A 24,723-nucleotide genomic window follows, 5' to 3' on the forward strand; every position below is an offset into this window, starting at 1 on the left:
GCGGTCTGTGGGTCAGGAAGTCGAGGATTCAGTTGAGAGCTAGGTCTCAAAGTTTGGTTGGAATTATGGTGTTGAAGGTGAAGCTAAAGTCAATAGACAGGAGTCTAACATGGGTGTCCATGTTAACCAGATGTTGCAGAGTTGAGTGTAGGACTAGGGAGATGGCATCTGTTGTATGACCTTTATGACGGGAGGTGAATTGAGGTGGATCAAGGTAATCTGGAGTAAATACAGAGGCTGATGAGGGTACTCTGGCTGGGGGATTTCATTGTCTACTAGCAAGAATGGCTCAGCACCACCAGCACGTCCCCTGCAAGCCAATCACTATCCTGACTTGGAAACATATTGCCGTTCCTTTGCTATGCCTGGGTCAAAATTCTGAAATTCCATACCTAGGGACACTATGGGTCTACCGACAGCATAAGGAGTGTGGCAGTTCAAGAAGGCAGCTTACTACCACCTTCTCAAGGGCACTGAGGAATGGGAAATAAATACTGGAGCATCCAGTGCTGCCTACCACCTACATGTGAATTAAAAATAAGAGCAAATGTTTCAGTATTACAAAATATAACCTCTTAATATTAACAAGAACTAGTACCTGTATACTGTCACAGTGTTTAGTGAAATGTCTTGAGGTGCTTCACAGGAGCATTATGTTGGCTATTGGAGCAGTCACCAAAAACTTGATGACGTTTTTATGGGTTTTTATGAGCATGGTTAAAGGAGGAAGAGAGGTCAAAAGGTGGAAAGGTGTAGTCAGGGAATTTTGATCATTGTAATAAGAGATGAATTATTATTGAAGCTGGGAAAGAAATGCTTGCTTTTGTGATGAAATTCTGGTTTCAGTATGAGCTCATTGTGCGGGTGTTTTAGGGATTCGATCCTGAGTCATGGCCCTCTGGCTATCACTCAGGCTCCAATATATTGTCTATGGAATGTACACATGGGAAGTTTCTGCTAACTTTATGTTATGCATGTTTCCCATTCTTAGAAGTATTGTTTTATAATCAGGTAGTGAAATGTGTGAGTAATGGTGGTAACAGAGCATGATTTTTCTGTCACACTCAGCAGCTCTTTGACTGGTGGGACCATACTTACCTCTTTATCAGCACCAATAATAAAAATCAAAACTGGTTGTTGTTCTGCTGCTGTTTGTGGGATCTTGCTTTGATTAAATTGGCTGCTGTAATGGAGTATCCAAATGCCTCATCCTTGCCACCATTCGCTGAGTCAAAACCCTGGAATTCCCTCCCAAATGATTCAGCACCTGGACTGCAGCGGTTCAAGAAGGCATCTCACCATCATCTCCCCAAGGGCAGTAAATGCTGGCCCAGCCAGGCCCATGAATTTTTAATAAAAAACATTCTTGTAAACATTTTCTGCATCCTCTTCAGAACATTCAAATCCTGCCAATAGCATAACACACAGAACGTCGACACAATACTCCAGCTGAGGTCTTACCAGTGTCCAATGGATGTTCATTGTGAACCTGATGATCTATGCCTCTATTTATGAAATCTAGAATTCTGAATGCTTCATTGACAGTTCTTGACCATTCATACCATCTTTAAGGACTTGTGCACAGGTACACCCACATCCGCCTGCTCCTCTCTGTAGTTCAGAATAGAACTCTTTATATTATACTGCCTTTCTATGATCAATGCATCAACTCCCACTTCTCTGCACAGAACTTCATCCACCACCTATCTGCCCACTCCACCAATGTGGCAATGTCTTTCTGAAGCTCTATATTGTCCTCCTCACAGCTTATAATTCTTCCAAGTTTTACATCATTCACAAGCTTTGAAATTGTCCCTACACCTTAAGTTCCATGATATATATCAGAGCGGAAATGGAGCTGAATCTAGGGGTGGAGCTCTGGAGGTGATATCACAACTCAAAACATGACTTGGGCTTGGCTGCTCAAGAACCAGGTTTGCAGACTGAGTGAGTAGGATCTGGAGAGAGATAAGCTACTTTTTGTCGTTGTAGTTTGCTAGGTATAGAGCGCGGGAGAGACCTGAGTTTAGTGATGAGTGTTTAAGATTATGTAATCAGTTCCTGGATTATTGTCTATAATTGATAATGTTTATAAAGGCAGGAGAACTGGGCCCTGTAGATAGCGTCTCCTGCAATATGTAGGAAATCTAGGACCTTTCCAAAGTCTATGCTGACTATATTTGCACCAAGCGTGGTCAGCTACAGCTCCTGCAGCTCCGCATGGAGTGCCTGCAGCTGCTGATGGACTCACTATGGAGCATACATGAGACTGAGAATTTCATTGATAGTACGTTTAGTGAACTGGTCACACCACCAGGAAGAGTTACACAGACAGAGAAGAGTTGAGTGAACCCCAGGAAGATGAGTAAGCGCGGACAGGCAGTGCAGGATTCCCCTGTGGCCATTTCCTCTCCAGCAGGTATACCATTCTGGATTCTGTTGTGGGCAGGATGGACCTCTTGGGAACAGCCAGATCAGTGGCACCATGACTGGCTCGGTTTTACAGCAGTAACGGTGGAAATGTAGGTGAACAGTAGTGATAGGGGACTCTATAGTCAGGGGGACTGATAGGCTTTTATGTGGCTGCAAGTGAGACTCCAGGTGGTGTGTTAGTTCCCTGGTGCTAGGTCAAGGATGTCTCTGAGCAGGCACAGGATATTCTGAAGGGGGATGGTGGGCACCCAGATATTGGTATCAACAAATTTGGCAGAAAGAGAGATGGTTCCTGGAAAGTGAGTTCAAGGAGTTAGGTAGGAAGTTGAAAAGCACGACCTCTAATGTTATCATCTTGGGAAACTATCCTGGACTACATGACAGTGAGGCTAGGTATAGGAAGATAGTTTAGTTAAATACGTGGCTAAAGAGCTGGTGTAGGAAAGAAGTTTGCAGGTATGTGAATCCTTGAGAGATGGTCTGGGCAGGTGGGACCTGTACAAGAAGGATAGCTTGTATCTTTATAAGGATGGCTTATAGAGGAGCACTAATATACTGGCAGGGAGGTTTGCTAGTATTCTGTAGCTTTACTGCAATCATTTTCCATTTATTCAGCTCCTCTATTTTACATCCAAACTGCACAACCTTCACATTTCCCATGTTATATTCCATCTGCCAAGGTTTTGTCCACTCCTTTAACCTGTCTATGTACCTCTTCAGACTCTGTCATCCTTACCGCTTGCCTTCCAATTGATTTTTGTCACTGACTGACTTGGCTATATTACATTACTTTCCTAATCTAAGTCATTCATTTATATTCCAAATAATTGTGGCCCGGCCCAATAATTTGGGACAGCATTGTGGCTCAGTGGTTAGCACTGTTGTGTATAGCACCAGGGACCCAGGTTCGATTCCAGCCACAGGTGACTGTCGGTGTGGAGTTTGCACATTCTCCATGTCCCTGTAGGGGTTTCCTCCCGCTGTTCCAGTTTCCTCCCCCAGTCTGAAGATGTTCAGCTCAGGTGGACTAGCCATGCTAAATTGCCCCGTAGTGCCCAGGAACGTGCAAACTAGGTGCATTAGCCATGGGAAGGATTATAGGAATAGGATAAGGGGTGGATCTGGGTGGGATAATCTTGGGAGGGTTGGTATGGACTCTATGGGCCAAATGACCTGTTTCCACACTGTAGGGATTCTGTGATCCCTGTAGCACTCCACTGGTTATAGATTACCATCCTGAAAAATACCCTCTTCTGTCTTCTATTAGTTATACAACCCTCTTGCCATGTCTTTATACTACCTCCAACACTCTCCGATCTTATTGCATAGCTCAACGTGTGGTCCTTATTAAACACCTTTTGAAAATCCAAATATATTACGTCCACTAATTCCCCTTTATCTATCCTGCCTGATAACTCCTCATGGAATTCTAGTAAATTTATCATTGTCTGATTTCCCATTCATGAAGTCATGCTGACTCTGTTTAATTATTTTATGTATTTTTGAACAGTCTGTGATTAAATCCTTTATTGGTCAGTGCATTGAGTATAGGAGTTGGGAGGTCATGTTGCAGCTGTATAGGATATTGGTTAGGCCACTAATTCTGAGTTCAGTTCTGGACTCCCTGCTATACGAAAGATGTTGTGAAACTTAAAAGGATTCAGAAAAGATTTACACGATGTTGCCAGGGTTGGAGGACTTGAGCTATAGGGAGAGTCTGAATAGGCTGGGGCTGTTTTCCCTGGACCGTCAGAGGCTGATGGGTGACCTTGTGGAGGTTTATAAAATCATGAAGGGCATGGATAGAGTAAATAGATATATCTTCTCCAAAATTGCATAGCCAAGGTCTTTTCCCTGGTTGGGGGAGTCCAAAACGAGAGGATTTAACGTGAAAAGGAAAAGATTTAAAAGGGACCTAAGAGTCAACCCCTTTACACAGAGGGTGGTGCATGTATGGAATGAGCTGCCAGAGGAAGTGGTGGAGACAGGTACAATTACACCATAAAAGGCATCTGGATGAGTATATGAATAGGAAGGGTTTGGAGGGATATAGGCCAAGTGCTAGCAAATGGGACTAGATTAGGTTAGGATATCTGGTCGGCATGGACAAGTTGGACTGAAGGGTCTATTTCCGTGCTGTAAAACTCTATGACTCTATAATATGCTCTAACATTTTCCCAACAACAAATATAATTATAATTACATATATTTTTCCTTCTTCCCTTTTCAAATGATGGTATTACATTGACAGTTTTCTAATCCTCTTAGAAAACACAAAAAAAGGGCCATTGTGCTGCTCTCTCATTAAAGAGAGACGACTGGAGCTGGTCTAACCTGAGGGTCACCACGCCTCAGGTGAGGGAAGAGATTGGGAAGGAGAGTCATTCATGGTAACACAGCTGGTGTGGGAATTGAACCCATGCTTTTGGTATTACTTGGCATTGAGCTCACCCCAGGAAAATGCAGTTCTGTGTTAGTTACTTGGAATGGTCAAAGGAATTGAGTCTACACCTCAGCAGGTTTTAGATTAGATTAGATTACAGTGTGGAAACAGGCCCTTCGGCCCAACAAGTCCACACTGACCTGCCGAGGCGCAACCCAGCCATACCCCTACATTTACCCCTTACCTAACACTACAGGCAATTTAGCATGACCAATTCACCTGACCCGCACATCTTTGGACTGTGGGAGGAAACCGGAGCACCCGGAGGAGACCCATGCAGACACGGGGAGAACGTGCAAACTCCACACAGTCAGTCGCCTGAGGCGGGAATTGAACCCAGGTCTCTGGCGCTGTGAGGCAGCAGTGTTAACCACTGTGCCACCGTGCCGCCCACCAGTTATTAAGCCCTTTAACAGAAGGTCTGTAACACAGCCTTCATCTTGTGTGGTATGCTGAGTAATTGTAATCTTGAGGACACTGTTTTAAGCAAACCAGGAGATCAGGGAACAAGGGTTTTGCTCTTTGCTTTTTTTTGTTTATTTAAAAATGAATGGAGATTGGGAAAGCCTATTTCTTTGTTTCCATAGTTCCCCTTTCAATTGGCCACTTTACTGGTCTGCCTTATGAATAGAGGGGTAGCTCTTCTAATGCTGGGTTATCAACCTCGAAACATTCACTCTGTTTCTCTCTCCACGGCAACTGCCAGACCTGCTGAGTATTTCCAGAATTTGTTTTGTTTTTATTTCGGTTCCTGCCATCCACCATTTTCTGTTTTTAATAAGATCACGAAACAAGTTGCCATTGACATCTCTGATGTTATTTGGAATAAAACTATGACAAAACCAGTCTGACGAGAGACTCATTTCCTGTCTGTGAATGCCCCAAATTTCCAAGTTAAACCAAGACAATTTGTTCCTTGTCAGTCAGATATGATAAAAAAAAGGCAAGACACTCAACATCTTTCTGAAGTTTGACTTTGATAGGTTGGATGCAAACAACAAAAAAGAGCAATGTTTTTATTTTGCCGAAATAGCAACAGGTTCAACCTGTTTCTGAGCTATCAGCTCCTGCGGTGAATAATGTAAATGTGATGGTGTGTGCTTAAGTGGCTACACAATGAGCCTTTTTCTGTAAGGATGGAGAACAGCATCGATGTTCTATTGTTGTAGCAACTCAGCCTCATTAATAGATGGAGAAGGTGCTGTAAACAGCCAACTTAGAGAAAAATAACAGAAGAAAGCAAAGAGGGTTCACAATGAAACAATTACAGAGAATGCTGGGGAAACTCAGCGAGTCTGGTAGCATTTGTGGAGAGAGAAAAACCATCAGAAGTCACATGACACCAGGTTATAATCCAACAGGTTCTTTTTGAACTCGCAAGCTTTCAGAGCGCTGCTCCTTCAGGTCAAGCGACGATGAGGCTGCGAAAGCTTGTGATTTCACATAAACCTGTTGGACTACAACCTGATGCTGTGTGACTTCTGACTTTGTCCACCCCAGTCCAACACCGGCACCTCCACATCACATCTACCATCGATGAGAGAAACAGAGGTAATGTTCTGAGTTTGATATGACTGTTCAGACAGTGTATAATGTTTCTGTCAAAACCGGCCGATATTACAGATGAGAAGTAACGGAAGTGAACCAAAGAGCATTTGACGTATTTCCCTTGACTTTTTGCTGTTTGTGGGACTTTGCTGTGTGCAAATTGAAGAACCCATTTCCAACATTAATAAGTTGCACATTGTAAAGTCCTACTTGTTGCAAAGCACTTTGAGAAATCCCAAAGTTATGGAAAGCACTATCTATATTCTATTCCCTTTCTGAACAAAACTTTATCAACCTTCATCTTTTTCTGTTCCTCCCTGTATATGGGCAGCCTTTTGGAAGCTGTGGCCCAATTGGTAGCACTCTCAGCTCTTGAGCCAGAGTATTGTGCTCTCACGGCCTACTCCAGAAACTTGGGACACGATGTCCAAAGCTCACTGAGGGAGTGCTGCACTATCTGGAGTGTCTTTCAGTTGAATCTGTAAACCGAGGTACATCTGCTTCTCGTTGTCAGCAATAAACGCAGCATCATCAATGTCTTCTTCTGGTCTAGTGAGACCAGACACAGCCTGGGTGACCGCTTTGGGATCTGTCCATAGAGTGACCCAGACTTTCCAGCTGCTTGCTATTTCAGTAAACCACCTTGCTCCCGTGCTACCATGTCCAACCTCAGCCTGCTTCAATATTCCAATGAAGAACAACATAAGATTGGGGAACAACACCTCATTTCCCACTTGAGTACTTTACACTCTCTCGGGCCTTGATATTGTCTTCAACATCATCAGAATGTGACCTCTGACCTTCATTTTTATGCATCCACCCCCACCTCGCTACGCTTCCCAGGCTGTGTTTTATTTATGATTTGTGGATTTTGTTCTCAGGAGACTGGAGTCATCTTCTATTTAATTTGCATCCAATGTATTTCTCTATCTCTCGCTTACCATCATTAGCAACCCATTCTTCTTTTGGAGGGGGGGAGTTCCTCACTATCTGTTCCACTCACTCTTCCTCCTGCTTTATCAACAGCATACAAACCATCACTTTCCAAACCCTTTCAGTTCACAGGAAGAGTCATTTCAGACTAAACATGAACCCTGTTTCTTTCTCCACAGCTGAAGTTGCTGAGTTTTTCCAGCACTTTGCTTTGCAGCCTGGACTCTTGGGTGAATGTGAGAGATCCAGTGAGAGTGTTTGTGAAAAACCAGGAGAACTCGTCCTGATGTCCTGACTCATATTCAACTCTCAACCAAGAGTCCCAAGGCAGAATATTTGATCATTTTTACATTGGGATTTGTGGGAATCCATTGTGCACAAATTGTCATTTTCCGATATTACAACAGTGACTAGAAGTCAAGAAGTACTTCATCTGCAGTCACACCTGCAGTTTGGGAATGACCTGAGGTTGTGAAAGTCAGTATATAAATGCAATTCATTCTTTGGAAAAAAATTCTGCTACTCTTTGCAAATTCTTACTTCTCTGGTGACTAGGATTTTAGGATTTTAATCCCTGGTTCATTATTTCCCCAGCAGAGGAAATCTACGTTTTAGTGTGAAAAATTGCCCAGTTATGTCCTGTACACAAAAGCAGGACAAATGCAACTCGGCCAATTACTGCCCCATCAGTCTACTCTCTATCATCAGTAAAGTGATGGAAGGTGTCATCAGCAGTGCTATCAAGCAACACCTGCTCAGCAACAACCTGCTCAGTGACACCTGGTTTGGGTTCTGCCAGGGCCACTCCATTCCTGACCTCATTACAACCTGTTTCAAACATAGACAAAATTCCAGAGTTGAAGTGAGAGTGACAGCCCTTGACATCAAGGCTGCATTTGACCGAGTGTGGCATCAAAGAGCCCTGGCAAAACTGGAATCAATGGGTATCAGGGCAAATTCTATGCTGGTTGGAGTCATACCTGGCACATATGGAAGTGATTGTGGTTGTAGGAGGTCAGCCATCTCCGCTCCAGGCCAACTCTACAGGAGTTCCTCAGCATAGTGTCCTAGGCCCAACCAGCTTCAACTGCTTCATTAATGACCTTCCATCTATTATAAGATCAGATGTGGGGATGTTTGCTGATCGTTGCGCAATGTTCAGCACTATTCGTGACTCTTCAGATACCGAAGCAGTCCATGTTCAAATACAACAAGATCCGGACTGTATCCAAGCTTAAATTGACAAATAGGAAATATTATTTAGAGTCATAGAGTCACAGAGATGTACAGCATGGAAACAGACCCTTCGGTACAACTCGTCCTCACCGACCAGATATCCTGACCCAATCTAGTCCAACCTGCCAGCACCTGGCCCATATCCCTCCAAACCCTTCCTATTCATATACCCATTCAAATGCCTTTTAAATGTTGCAATTGAACCAGCCTCCACCACTTCCTCTGGCAGCTCATTCCATACATGTACCACCCTCTGTGTGAAAAGGTTGCCTCTTAGGTCTCTTTTATATCTTTCCCCTCTCACCTTAAATCTATGCCCTCTCGTTCTGGACTCCCCACCCCAGGGAAAAGACTTTGTCTATTTATCCTATCCATGCCCCTCATTATTTTATAAACCTCTATAAGGTCACCCCTCAGCCTCCGATGTTCCAGGGAAAACAACTCTCCCTATAGCTCAAATCCCCCAACCCTGCCAACATTCTTGTAAATCTTTTCTGAACCCTTTCAGGGTTCACAATATCTTTCCGATAGGATGGAGACCAGAATTGCACGCGATATTCTATGTATAGTGTCCTATACAGCCGCAACATGACCTCCCAACTCCTGTACTCAATACTCTGACCAATAAAGGAAAGCATACCAAATGCCTTCTTCACTATCCTATCTACCCGCGACTCCACTTTCAAGGCGCTATAAACCTGCACTCCAAGGTCTCTTTCGTTCAGCAACACTCCCTAGGACCTTGCCATTAAGTGTATAAGTCCTGCTAAGATTTGCTTTCCCAAAATGCAGCACCTTGTATTTATGTAAATTAAACTCCATCTGCCACTTCTCAGCCCATTGGCCCATCCGATCAAGATCCCATTGTAATCTGAGGTAACCTTCTTCACTGTCCACTACACCTCCAGTTTTGGTGTCATCTGCAAATTTACTAACTATACGTCTTATGCTCCCATCCAAATCATTTATATAAGTGATGAAAAGTAGTGGACCCAGCACCGCTCCTTGTGGCATTCCACTGGTCACAGGCCTCCAGTCTGAAAAACAACCCTCCACCGCCACCCTCTGTCTTCTACCTTTGAGACCGTTCTGTATCCAAATGGCTAGTTCTCCCTGTATTCCATGAGATCTAACCTTGTTTATCAGTCTCCCATGGGCAACCTTGTCGAATGCCTTACTGAAGTCTATATAGATCACATCTACCGCTCTGCCCTCATCAATCCTCTTTGTTACTTCTTCAAAAAAACTCAATCAAGTTTATGAGACATGATTTACCACGCACAAAGCCATGTTGACTATTCCTAATCAGTCCTTGCCTTTCCAAATACATGTACATCCTGTCCCTCAGGATTCCCTCCAACAACTTGCCTACCACTGATGTTAGGCTCACTGATCTATAGTTCCCTGGCTTGTCCTTACCACCTTTCTTAAATAGTGACACCTCATTAACCTCTAGTCTTCCGGCACCTCACATGTGACTATCGATGATACAAATATTTCAGTAAGAGGCCCAGCAATTACTTCCCTAGCTTCCCACAGAGTTCTAGGGTACATCTGATCAGGTCCTGGGGATTTATCCACCTTTACCCGTTTCAAGACATCCAGCACTTCTTCCTTTGTAATATGGACATTTTTCAAGATGTCACCGTCTATTTCCCTACATTCTATATCTTCCATGTCTTTTTCCACAGTAAATACTGATGCAAAATACTCGTTTAGTACCTGCCCCATCTCCTGCGGCTTCACACAAAGGACACCTTGCTGATTTTTGAGGGGTCCTATTCTCTCCCTCGTTACCCTTTGTCCTTAATGTATTTGCAAAAACCCTGTGTATTCTCCTTAACTGTATTTGCCAAAGCTATCTCATGTCCCCTTTTTGCCCTCCTGATTTCTCTCTTAAGTATACTCCTACTTCCTTTATACTCTTCTAAGGATTCACTCGACATATGCTTCCTTCTTTTTCTTAATCAAACCCTCTATTTCTTTAGTCATCCAGCATTCCCTATACCTACTAACCTTTCCTTTCACCCTAACAGGAACATACTTTCTCTGGATTCTCGTTATCTCATTTCTGAAGGCTTCCCATTTTCCAGCCGTCCCTTTACCTGTGGACGTCTGCGCTTGTGCCACACAAATGCCAGGCAATGACCATCTCCAAGAAGAGACAATCTTAACACTGCCCCTTAACATTCAATAGTGTTACCTTCACTGAATCCTCACTATCAACATCCTGAGGGTTATAATTGATCAGAAACTCAACTGGACTCACCACATAAACATAGTGGCTACAAGACCAGATCAGAGGCTAGGAATACTGCAGCGAATAAATCACCTCCTGACCCCCTTTTGCCTGGATCAGTGCAACTCCAATAACACTCAAGGAGCTTGACACCATCCAGGACAAAGCAGCCATTTGGTTAGCACTACATCCATAAGCATCCACTCCCTCCACCACTGATGCTCAGTAGCAGCAATGTGTACTGTCTGCAAGATGCTACTGCAGAAATTCTCCAAAGACCCTCAGACAGCACCTTCCAAACCAAGGACCACTTCCATCTAAAAGAACAAGGGCAGCAGATACATAGGAGCAGCAGCACCTTTATGTTCCCCTCCAAGCCACTCACCATCTTGATGTGGAGGTGCAGGTGTTGGACTGGGATGGACAAAAGCAGAAATCACATGACAACAGGTTATAGTCCAATAGGAGCAGTGCTCCGAAAGCTTGAGTTCAAACAAACCTGTTGGATTATAACCTGCTGTCATGTGACTTCTAACTTTACTCACCATCCTGACTTGGAAATGTATCACTGTTCCCTCAGTGTCACTGGATCAAATCCTGGAATTCCCTCCCTAAGAGAGTTGTGGGTCAACCCACAGCAGGTGGACTACAGCGGTTCAAGAAGGTAGTTCACCACCACCTTCTCAAGGGCAACTAGGGACGGGCAATAAATGCTGGCCCAGCCAGCGACACCCACATCCCACAAAAAAATAACTTAAAAAAAGGAAATGGTTTCTGATTATTTACCATGTCCAACCGATTTATCATTTTAAATGCCAACATGAGATACTGTCTAACCATCTGCTCCACAGTAATTGGTCAGCAAGGACCATGTGGTCTAAGCATCTGAAGAGCAGGAGAATCGACATTTGGAGCATAAACCCTTCATTAGGAAGATTCCTGCTCCTCGGATGCTGTCTGACCTGCTGTGCTTTTCCAGTACTACACTCTCGACTCTGATCTCTGGCATCTGCAGTCCTCACTTTCTCTTAGTTTTTATCTTCACTTGCCTTTTTGCCAGTAGAGACGTTGCGCTCTATTTTACATGGGCTTGTGTTTTCCCTTCCTTTTCTGAGTTTTCAAGCAAGCATGTAGATACCTCAGCACTGCCAAAGTATAGGCCTCCGTTTATGTGCTCAATAATATTCCCAAATGAATAGTTGCAAAAATACTTCTGCTGATTTTACAAGGATACAGGAAGGTCAATGCACAAGTTCTGCTTGTCGGAATGACAAGACTTTAACTTTCAAATTACACTGTACTGCATTTGAGTCATATGATCCTCAGTCCGTGGAATCGAGCTGTCCATTTACTTTCATTATTCTCTGTTATTTTAAAAAGCCAAGTTTATGGGTTTTACTTCCATCCCTGTTACTACCCAGAAATTATATTTCCTAAGAGCTCTCTGTTCAAAGGAATTTTCCCTGACCCCACTCTCTTTTCTATTTCAGAATAATCCTCCATTTATTGCTTACATTTTCAGAGTTAGCAACAGGTGGAACTCAATTTTCTCCCTTTGCTTTATGAAACTTTTATCGATTTGAATGGCTCTATCCAATGTCCTCATGATCAGTACCTCAAAGCTCCAGCCTCTCTACAATGCAATAATAAGTGTCTTATTCCTGTATCCACGATGTTTGCTGATTGTTTGTTTAATGAAGGCATCAATCTGTTTATGTTAACACGACCATAATTCTATTCGTTTTAAAATAGTGATGGAAAAGGATAGACCAGATCTAAAAGTTGAAGTTCTAAATTGGAGAAAGGCTAATTTTGACGGTATTAGGCAAGAACTTTCAAAAGCTGATTGGAGGCAGATGTTCATAGGTAAAGGGACGGCTGGAAAATGGGAAGCCTTCAGAAATGAGATAACAAGAATCCAAAGAAAGTATATTCCTGTCAGGGTGAAAGGAAAGGCTGGTAGGTACAGGGAATGCTGGATGACTAAAGAAATTGAGGGTTTGGTTAAGAAAAAGAAGGAAGCATATGTCAGGTATTGACAGGATAGATCGAGTGAATCCTTTGAAGAGTATAAAGAAAGTAGGAGTATACTTAAGAGAGAAATCAGGAGGGCAAAACGGGGACATGAGATAGCATTGGCAAATAGAATTAAGGAGAATCCAAAGGGTTTTTACAAATATATTAAGGACAAAAGGGTAACTAGGTTCAGAATAGGGCCCCTCAAAGATCAGCAAGGCAACCTTTGTGTGGGGCCACAGAAAATGGGGAAGATACTAAATGAATATTTTGCATCAGTATTTACTGTGGAAAAGATATGGAAGATATAGACTGGAGAGAAATAGATGGTGACATCTTGCAAAATGTCCAGATTACAGAGGAGGAAGTGCTGGATGTCTTGAAACGGTTAAAGGTGGATAAATCCCCAGGACCTGATCAGGTGTACCCAAGAACTCTGTGGGAAGCTAGAGAAGTGATTGCTGGGCCTCTTGCTGAGATATTAGTATCATCGGTAGTCACAGGTGAGGTGCCGGAAGACTGGAGGTTGGCAAATGTGGTGCCACTGTTTAAGAAGGGTGGTAAAGACAAGCCAGGGAACTATAGACCAGTGAGCCTGACCTCGGTGATGGGCAATTTGTTGGAGGGAATCCTGAGGGACATGATGTACATGTATTTGGAAAGGCAAGGACTGATTAGGGATAGTCAACATGGCTTTGTGCGTGTGAAATCATGTCTCACAAACTTGATTGAGTTTTTTGAAGAAGTAACAAAGAAGATTGATGAGGGCAGAGTTGTAGATGTGACCTATATGGACTTCAGTAAGGCGTTCGACAAGGTTCCCCAAGGGAGACTGATTAGCAAGGTTAGATCTCATGGAATACAGGGAGAACTAGCCATTTGAATACAGAATGGTCTCAAAGGTAGAAGACAGAGGGTGGTGGTGGTGGAGGGTTGTTTTTCAGACTGGAGGCCTGTGACCAGTGGAGTGCCACAAGGATCAGTGGTGGGCCCTCTACTTTTTGTCATTTACATAAATGATTTGGATGCGAGCATAAGAGGTACAGTTAGTAAGTTTAGTAAGTAAGAACAAAGAGACCTTAGAGTGCAGGTTCATAGCTCCTTGAAAGTGGAGTCGCAGGTAGATAGGGTAGTGAAGAAGGCATTTGGTATGCTTTCCTTTATTGGTCAGAGTATTGAGTACAGGAGTTGGGAGGTCATGTTGCGGCCGTGCAGGATATTGGTTTGGCCACTGTTGGAATATTGCGTGCAATTCTGGTCTCCATCCTATCGGAAAGATGTTGTGAAACTTGAAAGGGTTCAGAAAAGATTTACAAGAATGTTGCCGGGGTTGGAGGATCTGAGCTGGGAGAGGCTGAACAGGCTGGGGCTGTTTTCCCTGGAACGTCGGAGGCTGAGGGGTGACCTTTATAGAGGTTTACAAAATTATGAGGGGCATGGATAGGATAAATAGACAAAGTCTTTTCCCTAGGGTCAGGGAGTCCAGAACTAGAGGGCATAGGTTTAGGGTCAGAGGAGAAAGATATAAAAGAGACCTAAAGGGCAAGTTTTCCACACAGAGGGTGGTGTGTGTATGGAATGAGCTGCCAGAGGATGTGGTGGAGGCCGGTACAATTGCAACATTTAAGAGGCATTTGGATGGATATATGAATCGGAAGGGTTTGGAGGGATATGTGCCAGGTGCTGGCAAGTGGGACTAGATTGAGTTGGGATATCTGGTTGGCATGGGTGGGTTGGACCGAAGGGTCTGTTTCCATACTGTACATCTCTATGACTCTAAGAGAGAAAGAATGCTTTGAGTTTGGATGGTGCTCATCATCAACACTAGATGTCCCAGAGCACATTTGAAATGTAGTGACAGCTCAAAAGACAAAGGATGTTCATTAAGCTCTTTAAGCATCTCGCACTAGTTAATTCCAAGATCATTTATACCTACCATTTTATTGATACCTCCTTCCCCTATCCCAAACCTACACAGTTTTTGATTATAATGAATAAAAACAAAAAAAGTAAAAGTCAATATTCCAAGTCCATTGGGTCTTATTCAGAACTGTTGGCACACTCATGTTGGACTTGGAACATTAATTGTTTTTCTCTCTCTGCAAATTCTGCCAGACCTGCTGGGTTTCTCCAGGATTCTTCCTGTTTTACTTCAAATCTCCAGTGTCCCCAGTACTTAGCTTTTGTTTCACCCTGTTGATTGTGACTGGGACATCGCTGATTCCTTTGCTTTCATAGTGGGTCAGGTCACTTTGACCAAATAAAGTGGCTGGCACACAAAGATAACCGGGCCTTGTAGGTACCTGACCTCACATGCCACTTGTCAGCTTAGCAAAAAAAAGCAGGCAATAGTGTAACCAGCTTCGACATGCCTGAGGACCTTGTTCCTCCTCATTCGATGTTACTTTCATGTTGGTGAGGAGGCACTAGGCCTTCCTGTTTCACGGATCATGATTTTGCCTGTGGAAAGAGTCGCAAGCATACATTTAGGAATTTGGAATTTCGCTGCACTGTATGATCTTGTCCAGTGGGTTTGTGCTTTAAACAGCAGGAGGAACGGACTAAAGTAAGAAAGCATGGAATGAGAATCAACCATTTGATCCATCAGAATCCATTCTTTCCACTGACTCCTACAATCTAACCTGTCACTGACTTCAACCCTGAGCATTTCATCTCTGAAGAAAAGGCTGTCCAAACTCTCTCCCTGTTCCAATTATATCTAGTCCGACATTAATCATTCGTGACTAGTTGCTTTTCTTGGCATGACATTGAATCTAGCAACTGAGGAATCATGTTCTACAAAGCACTCAGTCATCTCAAGTTCCTTAAATGCTTACAAGTCATTGGTCTATCCCCTGACCATATGTTCGGTGACTGAGCTCTGTTTTGTTTTAAGAGGTGTTAATCAGCCAAGTATTAGCTGCTTCATTGGGAGTGCATTCCACATTCTTGTTCTTTAGCAAGAACACTTGCTCAAGTCTGATACTTCTCCAGAATCTGTGGATGCAACCACAGATATGTAGTTATCGCTAAAAGGCCTGAGGAAAGTGCACGTCTGTATTGGAGCAGAAAGAGAGAGATTCCATAATAGTATTCTATATTATGAACAGTCCTGTGATGATAAATGGACTGATTTCACCATTTGCTGAAAATGTGTTGCTGGAAAAGCGCAGCAGGTCAGGCAGCATCCAGGGAACAGGAGAATCGACGTTTCGGGCATAAGCCCTTCTTCAGGAGGGCTTATGCCCGAAACGTCGATTCTCCTGTTCCCTGGATGCTGCCTGACCTGCGCTTTTCCAGCAACACATTTTCAGCTCTGATCTCCAGCATCTGCAGACCTCACTTTCTCCTCAATGATTTCACCATTTAACGGGCGTTAGGAGTCAGTTTTGTTTCTGGAGGGATGAAGAGAAAACTCAGAAGTTAATTTTTCACAAAATAGGTTATTGCACTCCAGGAGAAATAATTGAAATTTAATAGGATTCACTTCCAATTATTGGTGAATGGAGAATCTGAGGTTGGTAAGAGTTGTAATGGAATGGCTCAAGGAGATGATAAACTAAGATGTGGCTAAGATCAAGTTCAGGTTGGGAAAGAAGAAATACAAAAAAAAAATTACAGATTGTGAAATTTATATTACATTAAAAGAATTGTATTAATAATGAATTCTGCTCTTGTGAAGGGAGGGGCATCAATCCTGTTCTGCTTATTTTGTCCTTTTTTTCCCACCTTTACTGCCTATGGTCCAGCTGCCAAGTCCCGAACTCTGGAATTCTCTCCCTAAACATAGCTGCATCTCAACTGCTAACCCCTCTGTAAGACGCGAGTTAGAACCTCCCTCTTTGACTAAGCTTTTGTTCACCTGACCTAGTATCTCTCTACCAGGTTGAATTTCCTAAATCTTATCTTTACTGCTGGATCCATTCAACCAGCCGATGTGGCTCAGTAATTACCAATCAGTAATTACATTCACATGAGGTACTGGCAACAGAGGTGCTGTACAAATGCAACTTGTTGTTAGAGATGTGGTTGTGAGAGTGATGAGTTCATCAGACTGAACTCTGAACATTCGGGAGACTGACCAGAGATTTTCTGTGATCTTTGGGAAGTGAGAGAGGGAATTGCAGAGGCCCCAGTAGATATACTTTGGGGCTCTATTGAATGTGGAAGTGTGCCAAAGAAATGGATCACCACTAATGGACATCTATATTTAAGGAGGGAGAGTGTTACTGCTGGTAATTAAGGGCTAGTTAGTTTAATATCTTTGGTAGTAAATAAGTTGGATACAAAGCAATTGGGATTGGCAACTGACCCCAATACCAGGATGAGTAGACAAAGTTAAAAATCACACAGAGATTCAACATCAGCTATAGCCCTTACTGACCCATCCTTTGGAGAAGCCGGTGTTAGACTGGTGTGTACAAAGTTAAAAATCATACAACACCAGGTTATAGTCCAACAGGTTTATTTGGAAGCACTAGCTTTCGAAGCGCTGCTCTTTCTTCAGGTAGCTAGTGCTTCCAAATAAACCTGTTGGACTATAACCTGGTGTTGTGTGATTTTTAACTTTGTCCATGCCAGTCCAACACCGGCTTCTCCAAAGGATGGGTCGGTAAGGTCTATAGCTGATGTTGAATCTCAGGCCTGGTTTAGATATGGGCAATGAATAGGCCTAACCAGACACTCTCTGATGAATTGGCATTGAATTTCAGAGAGGAGTGTAGCTAACAGTGGCCTTTTGGTGATCAGGAATGGGAAGGAACTGAGACAGGCCAGCAGGAGGGAAGATGGTTCGGTGAAGAAGGTGTTGGTTTGCAGATCAAGCTGAAACCAACAAAAATCTTTCAGCTCCAAAACCAAGCTTCTCTTTTTAAAAAAGACAGTACCTTTTTCTGATGCCCACCTCCAGTTTGGCCTCTTTAAAATGGCAGTGGTTTCTCAAAAGGATTTGATTTCCTGCTGTAACTCCAATATATAACCTGGAATATTGCAATCTGGAACACTTTACTTCAGGATGTCACCGAGAGAGTCTGTAATATATGTTAAAATGGAATGAGGTATGGATTCGAAAACAAAGACAGGATGTGGAAAAAAGTGCAAGGTAGAGTTCAGGCAAAATTAGTCAGACTGCTGCCTTCTGTATTCACAGTATCACCGAAATATTATAGCATAGGATGAGATCATTCAGACCATCACGTCTGTACTGATATCCAACGAGGGCAGCACGGTGGCTCAGCAGTTAACATTGCTGCCTCACAGCGCAAGGGACCCGAGTTTGATTCCAGTTGTGGGCGACTGTCTGCGTGGAGTTTGCGCATTCTCCCTGTATCTGTGTGGGTTTCCTTCAGGTGCTCTGGTTTCCTCCCATGGTCCAAAAATGTGCAGGTTCGGGTGGATTGGCCATGCCAAATTGCCCGGAGTGTCCGGGATTTTGTAGGTTAAGTGGATTAACCATGGAGAATGCAGGATTATAAGGTAGGGTCTGGCTGGGATGCTCTTTGGAGGCTCAATGTGGGCTCTATGTGCCAGTTGACCTCTCCCTGCAATGCAGGGATTCTATGAATGGGCAATATGTCTTAGTGCTTGCTTCTGCCTTTTTTCCTTGTCCCCTTCCAATCACTCTTATACTGTGACTCTGTTTATAGACCAAATGAAGGAGATTATAATTAGAACCTGGAGTAGTATCATTCAAGAAGTGTGATCAGAGATTTGAGTTTACTGCTTTAACTTTCCGGATCATTGCAAGGAGCTTTGTTATGCAGTGTGATAGGTACAAGGTTTGGAGTGGGGCTTGCAAACTGATTTGTTTAAAATCAAACCGCACTGTCAGGTTGGGGAAGCTAGAAGCAGCACCTGTTATTTGTACAGAGAGAGCATATTCAGCAGGGAGATGGAGGGGAAAATATGAGTGATGCAATTGCTTTGGAAGCAGATGCTTTGTAAAATCCCACAGGAAATTTTAAGAAAGAGAACCTTGATGTTTTATTTCAAATAGAAACATTACACACAGATAAAATACACAGTGGAAAAGTTTCCGTCAATCTGTTGACTGTCTTCGTGTTTGTTGATGGATCTTTTGATTGTCACATAAGTACATGACAGCACGATGTGCTTCAACGCTACTAGTTTGTTATTCTGAAGCACTCTACTTGGTGATTGCCGTGTTCCAAATGTTGCTTTCGGTGTCCTACAATCTCTCAGTTCTCTGTGTACAGACAGTTCACCAGCCCCTGCTCTGAAACGTTTACTCTTTAAGGTGTCAGCTGGGGCTCAGCTGATGTACTCTCCCTTCTGAATCACGAGGTTCTCAGTTCAAGTCCAGCTCCAGGTGAAGAGATGAATAGAAAGAAAATCAAAGTTAGATATTCATCAAAAGACTCATCAAAATTCATGAGCTCCCAGAATCAGTTCTGTGCTTTTTATTTTCAACTTATAAGTAACCACAACTTGAAGAAAGGAGAACAAAATGAGGAAATAATTGGAGCATGCTTTAAAAAAAACGTAAGTCAACCATGATTGAAAACATCACTATGAAAACGTCACTATCGTAATTGGTGAGGGATGTACCTGAGTTCAGAGTTCACCCTTTCTTGAAAGTGGCATAGAATCAGCTGCTGAGTTACTCGGTTACTGTCTAAATACCACATGTCCACTTTTGTTAGATCCAATCGCTAAGCTAGATGAGCAGCAGCCTGTATATATACAGATATTCTGGCTTCACAGAAACGTAATCAGGCTAAAACTGAGAGTGGATTAAAGGCAGAGACTTTTGGACAAGTGATTAAAAGCTTGGATGAAAATGTAATTTTTAAAGAGTCCATTAATTTGAAGCATTCAAGCATGGTGAAGCAGCCCCCAGGCTTTGAGAGGGAACTGCAAATCCAGCCCTTGATACCAATGGAGCCCAGGTTTTCGTGGCTTTACTAAGAGCAGTAAACACTGGGTCTGGGGCTTAGCCCTCTTTACCAAACCCAATATGTTACTGCATTCTGGTGGGCCCCTAGCAACAAAGTAGTGCCTGGTTAATCAGTACTTAGATGTAAAACATGTCCTATTTATATCAATGGCTTGGAGAAACAGATAGAGTATATGGTTTCTATGTTGGCTGAAGATATGGAGGTAAGAAATTGTGAAGAGGTCAGAAGGAATCTGCAATGTGTTTTTAGATAGGTTAAACAAATAGGCACACATTTGGCAGCTGGGGTATAGTGTGCGAAAACGCAAACTTTTGTCCACTATGGCAGGAAGAATAGAAAAGCAGCATATTATTTAAGAAAAGAGAGAATGCAGAACACTGAGATGCAGAGGGATCTAAGCGTCCTGTTATGTGAATTACCCCAGGTTGCAGCAAATGTTCAACAAGTTAAATGGTATGTTGTTAGTACTTACCCCATATAAAAGTGTTGGAATGTAAATGTAGAGATGTTTAACTGTAGTGCACCATGACTTGTCACCAATGGATAAAGTACAGACCTAATGCATATGCAAACTGGGGTCAAGCAAGGCTGTGCCACTGCACCAACGCTATTCATTATCTTCCTCATTGCAACAATGCACTTCTCCATCCCCATGAAGCTCATTGCTGAAGGGCGACTGCTCGACAGGACACACAGGAAACTATTCAGCCTGTATCTCCACCAGTCCAGAATCAGGACCACCCCTCATCAGACTGCTGCACACAGGTACACTTGTTTGTGCACACACTCGGAGGCCAAGATCCAAACCATTATCTGTGCATTCATAGCGATTAAGCCTTAGGCTGAATGCTGGAAGACAAATATGCACCACCAATAATGAAAATAGAAAATGCTGGAGAAACTCAGCATGTCTGGCAGCATCTGTGGACAGAGAAACAGAGTTAATTCCACTTCTTCAGAAAACCACTACTTTTAATATTACATTAAATTTGCAATCTTGTTGATTAGATTCCCTACAGAGTGAAAACGGGCCATTTGGCCCCACCAGTCCACTCCGACCCTCCGAAGAGTGACACACCCAGACCCATTCCCCTCTGACTAATGCATCTGACATTATCGGCAATTTAGCATGGCCAATCCGCCTGACCTGCACATCTTTGGACTGTGGAAGGCAACTGGAGCACCCAGAGGAAACCCACACAGACACGGAGAGAATGTGTAATCTCCACACTGACAGTTGCCCAGGGCTGGAATCGAACGTGGTCCCTGGTGCTGTGAGGCAGCAGTGCCAATCACTGAGCCACCATGCCAATCACTGAGCCACCATGCCAATCACTGAGCCACCATGCCAGCAATCTGATTCCACCACACAGCACAGCTCCCTTGACGATTGCACAGCAAGCCTCTGGATAACATGAATCTATTGCCATACATTGGAAGACTTCTCTCGATGAGGGGAACACATTGAATGGAAGCTGATGGTTCACAAACCAGTAATCAGCTCTCCCATGTGCGCCAGTAACACGGACAATGCATAGCAGATATCTCCAATCCCTTATGATGCCTGTGCAGAATTCTCCAAATCCAGCTTTAGAATAGGTGCTCCATTATCAGTGCCCTCCGTTATCAGGCCAACGTGCCCAGTTTCAAGGCACAGCTTCGGGGCAAGAAGCAGCCCTAGGCAGGTTACATCATTCAGATACCTGACACCAGATTCTGAGCATTGTCATGGCACATGGTCACCAGGAGGGCAGAGGTAGCACTTTACAGGACGTCCTCAAAGCTTCCCTGAGAAAATACAGCATTAGGAACAACTTGTGGGATCTCTTGTCCAAGACCACCCAAACCGGAGAAGAGCATCCATGCTGGTGAATTTTGAACTTCTCTGACAAGCCCAGATGGAGGCCAAGCACAGACACTGCAAAAACCTGAGCATCTCACCCACCCACTTCAACAACAAGCACCAACTGCCCAACTTTGGCAGGGTGTGCTGTGCCAGTATTGAACCATTCACCTCCTTAGCACCCACAACTCCACATTGGAGGAAAGTCATCCTTAATCAATAAGGATTACCTCCCAAGAAGATGACCATCTATTTCTGACACCACACCTGGAGTACTTTGTACTGTTTTCATCTCCTTCTTTAGGGAAGTAGTAGCAACTCCAAGAATGCTCACTTGCCTGGGACTTTTGTGATGTTTCCCTTGGGAGGAAAGGTTGGATAGGCTGGGCCTGTATCTGTTGGAGTTTAGAAGAATGTGACACAATTTTACTCAAACATACAAGAACCTGAGGGGACTTGACAGAGTAGATACAGAAAGGATATTTCCACTTGTGAGAGAAACTATGGCTACGGGTTTAAAAATAAGTGGCCTCCCATTTATGACAGAGATTAAGTTCATTTTTCTTTTCTGCAATTGGTCAGCATTCAGAACTCCCTCCCCAAGGAACAGTGCAGGCAGACTCATCGAATATCTTTAGGGCATTGATTACTTGAGAAGCAAGGGAGTTGAGGGGTATTGAAAGTAGGTAGGGAAGTGAAGATGAAGTCATAAACAACTTCCCCATCACCTCATTAAACAGTGGAGTAGCATTGAGGATCTAATGGCCTGTTATGGCTCCTAATTTGTTTGTTGATATAAAAGTTAAACTTTTGCCTCTCTCCTATCTGATGTTGTGCATTCCATTTCCATTTAGGGCAGGAGTAGGCCATTCAGCCCCTTGTGCCTGTTCCATCATTTTAGACACCTTTCACACCTCACCTTTAATTGGGAGGAGATGACAGTGTGATGGTTGTGTCACCGGGTTAGTAATCCAGCAATGATTCTCACATCATTCTGGTTTTACACTTAGTTGGAGAAGTTGCTTCTGAATTGCAGAGTAGAATTATTGGTGACTGCAGGAGAGGTTGAGTGGTTTGAGAGATTAGAAGAGTGAGATACAGCCTTGTTGTACAGCGTTTGTTACAGGGCATGACAGGATGGAATTGGGAGGGTTTTTTCCCTTTGAGGGAGAATCTGGGACCAGAGGGTCACACATTTAGACAGAGATCAGGAGGAGTATCTTCTCTCAGACGGCAGTGAATCTGTGGAATTCCTTACCACAAAGGGACATCATGGTTAGGTCATTAAGTTATTCAAGGCTGAGGCAGATGGATTTTAAATCAGTCAGGGAATCGAGGGTTATGGGGAAAAGGCAGGAAAATGGAGTTGAGGATTGTTGGATCAGCCATGATCTCATTGAATAGCAGAGCAGACTCGGTGGGCTGAACGGCCTACTTCTGATCCTGTATTTTGTGGTCTGATGATTTAATGCTCTGGGGAGAGCGGTTCGTGTCTCACAATAGTAACTCTTGGAAGTTAAATTCAATGAATAAAATCTGGAATTGAGAGCTCAGTGATGATATTCATGCCAACAATTGTTTTAAAACCTCCATCTGATTCACTAGTGCCCTTTAAAGGAAGGCAGGCTGCCATTCTTACCCAGACTGACATACACGTGACTCCAGACCCTCAGCAATGTGGTGGACTCTGAAGTCCCCTCTGAAATGGCCTTAGCAAATCACCCAATACAACCTGGAAAAGGGATGAGAAAATGACAGGTGAGTAGGTTACACTATTCACTGTGGAGTGCTGGGGTTGGAGTTATACAGTGGGTGTGTAGGGGAGTCACCGCAAGTAGGTTTCCGTGCTCATTCGCAAAACTTCAGGATCCTTGCTGACCATAGAACAAAGGTCTCCAGTGTTCAACTCTCCAACCCCCCCGGCCACTATCCCATTTTGATCATCACAAAGTGGATGTAGTATTGGCATCAGCCATCATTTCGCTGGTAATGTTACAGAATGGAGGAGGAGCTGGCTGGCAATACCCCTGTCCTCCCTGTGTGTTTGAAAATGTGGCATTTGAAAATTTCCTTTCATACTTTTAACCACTGAGTCCAGTCATGACAAACCAGGAAACTGCCTCAGAGCTAAAGACATTCCAGCATCTTTTGTTAATCAGAATAGAATGATAGAATCCCCACAGTGTGGAAGCATGCCATTTGGCCTATCGGGTCCACACTGACTCTGCAAAGAGCATTCCTCCCAGACCAACCCATCCCTGTAACCCTGCATATTCCATGGCCAATCCACTTAGCCTGCACAGCCCAGGACACTGTGGGCCGTTTAGCAAGGCCAATCCACCTAGCCTGAACAGCCCAGGACACTATGGGCCATTTAGCATGGCCAATCCACCCTAACCTACACCTCTTTAGACTGTGGAGGGAAACTGGAGCAACCAGAGGAAACCCATGCAGACACAGGGAGAACATGCAAACTCCACACAGTTGCCCACTGCCATTATACTCGCTCAGAAGTCTCATGACACCAGGTTATAGTCCAACAAGATTCACCCGATGAAGGAGCAGTGCTCCTAGAGCTTGTGATTTCAAATAAATCTGGTGTTGTCTGACCTTTGACCTTGTCCACCCAGTCCAACACCGGCACCTTCAAATCATAACATTCACTTCCATTAAGAGAGAAAAAAATCATTTTAGGTGTCTGTAGCTGTCCCCTAAATTGTTTGTTTAAACCTCTGTTTTAAATAATTCACCAACAATTCAGCTTTCCTGATCCTATCCCAGGGTAAAGGTCAGCAGAGCCAGTACAGGTATGATGGGCCAAGTGGCCTCCTGCACTGTAATGAGGACAGGCCTGTTTGAAGAGGCAGTCTGATTGATGCAGCCCACAGTATTCATGCCATTCAAGGCCTGGAAATGTGCATTGTGCCGTGGCTGCAATTGGAGGTCACAGCACAGCGAATGTTAGACCACATGCTGTACGGGAGTGAATCACTGTCAGGAAGAATCAGACCAGGGCTGTCCACCCAGTGAGGAGAGGGGTTAGGGGCGTATGTCCGATCTGACCTGAGGTTTGCAGTCACCGTACCCCTTCCGTTCCCCAAGACTTTGTTGAACT

At 43.7% G+C, this 24,723-nt stretch overlaps 1 protein-coding gene across 6 annotated transcripts in view; it reads left to right on the plus strand.

Moving 5' to 3' along the window:
* lzts3a (leucine zipper, putative tumor suppressor family member 3a) overlaps positions 1–24,723 on the plus strand; it is a 200,491-nt gene that overhangs the window by 145,732 nt on the left and 30,036 nt on the right. The window lies entirely within an intron of this gene.

This window comes from Chiloscyllium plagiosum, unplaced genomic scaffold (genome assembly GCF_037043375.1).
Source record: "Chiloscyllium plagiosum isolate Xiang-an unplaced genomic scaffold, Cpla_swu_hap1 HiC_scaffold_1, whole genome shotgun sequence".
NCBI lineage: Eukaryota > Metazoa > Chordata > Chondrichthyes > Orectolobiformes > Hemiscylliidae > Chiloscyllium > Chiloscyllium plagiosum.